At 40.3% G+C, this 3,957-nt stretch overlaps 1 pseudogene; it reads left to right on the top strand.

The window, feature by feature from the left end:
- The first annotated feature begins 3,039 nt into the window (after positions 1 to 3,039).
- On the top strand, positions 3,040 to 3,158 carry LOC145392271 (5S ribosomal RNA; annotated as a pseudogene).
- Positions 3,159 to 3,957: the final 799 nt, after the last annotated feature.

Here is a 3,957-nt window from a genome sequence, read left to right as displayed (position 1 = left end):
TTCTAAAGCTTTCGACAGAGTGTGGCACCGTTCCCTGTTGTCCAAACTCCCTTGCTATGGACTAAACTCTTTTGTTCCTTTGATATCCTCATATCTCAGCAATAGAAAAATAAAAGTAGATGATGTATATTCCACTTTCCACTCAGTTAAAGCCGGCGTGCCGCAGGGATCAATTCTGGCACGAACCCTGTTCCTCGTTCATATTAATGATCTCTTATCTGTCACCCACAATCCCATCCATTCATATGCAGATGACTCAACACTTCATAGTTCATTCACACTCAGACATCCATTTGCAAAGTCCGATATCTCTAACTTTCACCTGAGTACAGCCATCTCTTTAAATTAAGACTTAGCCACGATCAGTGAATGGGGACAAAACAACCTTGCCTCATTTAATGCTAGTAAAACAAAATATATACAATTTACTAATAGGCAGGTATTGCCAGAATCGTATGTTACCTTCAATGCTACAAATATTCCCATTTCCAAAAGTATTGACATTCTCGGCGTCTCGCTTAACAATGCCCTCAGCTGGACCTCTCATGTCAGATCACTTGCTAAAACCGCCTCAAAGAAACTTGGATTATTGTATAGAGTCCGTAACTTCTTCACTGACGAGCAGTTAGTTATCATTTATAAGAGTCATGTGCGCTCTCAGCTTGAATACTGCTCACCCTTGTGGAGCGGATGTGGAGAGGTTGCATTAAAACAACTAGACAAAATTCAGAACAAGGCTGTTAGAATTATTAATAACCCTGCTATTACTAATAAACTACCTCCCCTACAAGTAAGAAGGAATGTTGCCTCCCTTGCGTTATTTTACAGATATTTCTACAGCAAATGCTCAGACGAAGTTGCGTCCATGGTGCCACCTCTCCATGCCTTCCCTCGTGCTACACAGGCAGCTGGCAGCGCTCATGACTGGAATGTCACTCAGCCATACTGCAGAACTTCTGCCTATCAGAATTCTTTCATTCCCCGAACTGCATCTCTCTGGAACTCGCTTCCCCAGAGTTGTTTCCCTCCAGACTTCAACCTACTGCTGTTCAAGTCTAACTGTTACAGATATTTTATGAACAGCGGACACCAGTAATCTGGTGCATGGATTTGTTTTTTGTTTTTATTCATTTGTTTTTCCTTCCTCTATTCTGTTATTTAAAAAAAAATAAAATAAAAAATGTTGCAGACCTGATTGTACAGTATCATTCTGAAACATAAACGAAGCACTGTGATATACGGAGCACCCTGTGATAAAAAGTTCAAATATTATCTTTGGTCATTACTGCGACTCGAAATCGCACAAAAGTTAACATTCTGGATTTTTCTTTTTTTTTGGCACTATGCTAAGGGATTTATGTATGTCCAGTAAAACGCCCATTTTCACATCCATCGTAACCCAAGTGTGCAATTTCCTTTTTATTTTTATTTTTTTTTTTTTTTACTCGAGTTTAGATTCCCCACTTGACAACCTGTATTAAGAACAGGAGTACCACTGAACAAAAAATAATTCACAAAACTGACAGAAATAGGACCTGATATGTCGTCTCACAGTAGGCCTACGTGCAGCATGTTCCAGAGGCGATAAAATGACAACTACAATGAGATCTTTGGGTTTTAAGTATCAGGGCAAAAGTAGACATACAACTTCGTTTATCAATATAGTGGTCTCCTTAAAATAGCCACCAAAATCTATCATCCATTCCTTTATTTCTCGGTCAGGATTGTATAGACTAGAGGCTAGGTTACTTACCCACGACATTTAAGAGGTGACTGGCTAGTTGCTCCTCCTTGAATGGCAGTGTATGAGCAATAAAGGGCAAACATCTATATGATGAAATCCCTTTGTGTCACAGCTCTTTGACGTGGCTCAACTCAATACCTTACAGTGCTTTCAATTTGTATTGTAGTTACCAGTCAGCATAGTAAACTGTTTACTGGCCTACAAAAAAGTCTGCCTTGTCTTTCATTGCAGTGTCACCTGAAGGTAGGACTGTAGTAAGTGATAGTTTGCTGGGCGCCTTCACCTACCACGCCTAAAATTATCCTATACCAAGACCTTACTTTCATCCCACTTTCCCACCCCTTCGCGATGAGCAATTGTCCATAAATGTTAATTTCTGGCTAATAGGAACGTAGGTTACAAAGTTAAGCCACCCCTTCAAATAGAAGGAAATTCCCGCTTTAGTCATAAAAAATACGAGCCGATGATACTTAGGCGTGTGCTTTCGTAAAAAGCCGATTTTGCTCGCGACAGGGAAACCACTCGAGCTCAGAAGGTTTACGTATTTTACAGACGCGTTCGCTTGGTCAGGCAAACTGAGATTCAGCAACATGAACGGTGACAATAACGCACGTACTGACAGGAGATTTGCAAAATAAAGCTGACTCGGTTACTTAAATATATATATATATATATATATATATATATATATATATATATATATATATATATATATATATAATTAGCAACATCAACAACGGCGATGCTTTGTTGATGGGTGGGTGGAAGACAATGAGACCTGGAATACTGACAATCATGAAATATATGTTGTTCCATAAGGCTATTTAATGTACAAGACTGAAGAGTAAATGGTATTCTAATTACTCTGGCACAACGTCCACAGTTATTTGTGAGGCTGTGAAACATTGTCAGAACCACAATGGGCAGATTCCTCGTTTCGGTGAGGAATAAAAAAAAAAAATGCTTTAAAAACAGTTGCCGAACACGATATGTACTTATTTTAATAAAATGGATTGCTAGCATTATTTTGTACGTAAAAATATTTACGGAAAATTATTTAGTCTGCCCTGTAAATGGACATTTTAATAAAAATCACCGTCATTGATTTAGGTGACACCACGGGCTGCCATCACGGAAAGAACTCCGTCCTATATTTACTTTGGCGGCAATGAAGTGCAACCCTGTTATAAACGCAACAACAATATGCATTAGCCAACTGATAGTATAAAGCAATTTTATGCGCCAAATTATGTGTGTGTACCTGCAGTTCCTTGTCAAAATTTTTGATATTTCCAGAGAACGGCCATGCCACGCTGAGTACACCGCTTCCTGTCCGATAAGCGAAGTTAAGCAACGTTGGGTCTGGTTAGTACTTGGATGGGTGACCGACTGGGAACACCAGATACGGTTGGCATAACTCCATACGTGTCAAGTGGGGTTGGTGGAGGATTGGTGCCCCTCCCTGTAAAACAATTAACTAGTCCTTGGCCACCCCGTTTGGGATACGTGGCGTCTGGCAATGGATGGATGGAGAGAGAGAATGAGAGGCGCGGAAGGGGTGAGGTGACACTGGGATGAAAAAGTGACCGAGTTGCGGCGAGGTGACAGGGAGGCAGAAGGAATGAGAAAGAGATGGTAAACCTGAACTAATGGGAAAGATGGAAAGGGGAAGAGATATGTGAGTAAATGTCGAAGGGTAAGTGTTGAAAGGCGGAAATGAGTGTAAATGATGAGTGAAGAACACACACACGCACAGGATTGTTTAATATTCGACATTTATATTCTCTTTCCTTGCTTTTGCGCTACCAGTTATCATCTTGAATCAGGTACTGTTTTAGCTGTAATCTGTCTACCCCCAGACGATTTCATACAAGTAAACACAAAAACACATACAGTCACTCACGCAGACACGTTCTCTCTCTCTCTCTCTCTCTCTCTCTCTCTCTCTCTGATAAATTCCAAGTGCCATCACACTTCCACCATTTCTTTTTCTGATGTCTGTCGCCTACACCACCAACGCTCTTACCCTCGATCTTCATTTATCTCTTATTTCTTCTTTTCCCACATTTTCTCTCCTTTCTCCTCTTTTCTTTTTTTTCTTTACATCTTCTTCATCCCTACCTTACTTTTTTAGCTCTCTTTTCTTTCCTGGCTTTCATCTCTCTCTCTCTCTCTCTCTCTCTCTCTCTCTCTCTCTCTCTCCGAAATCCCTA

This window comes from Coenobita brevimanus, chromosome 21 (assembly GCF_032717465.1).
Source record: "Coenobita brevimanus isolate Jiangsu-jjx chromosome 21, ASM3271746v2, whole genome shotgun sequence".
Classification (NCBI taxonomy): Eukaryota; Metazoa; Arthropoda; class Malacostraca; order Decapoda; family Coenobitidae; genus Coenobita; species Coenobita brevimanus.
Note: the sequence above shows the minus strand (reverse complement) of the source record. Positions and strands in the feature narration are given on the sequence as shown.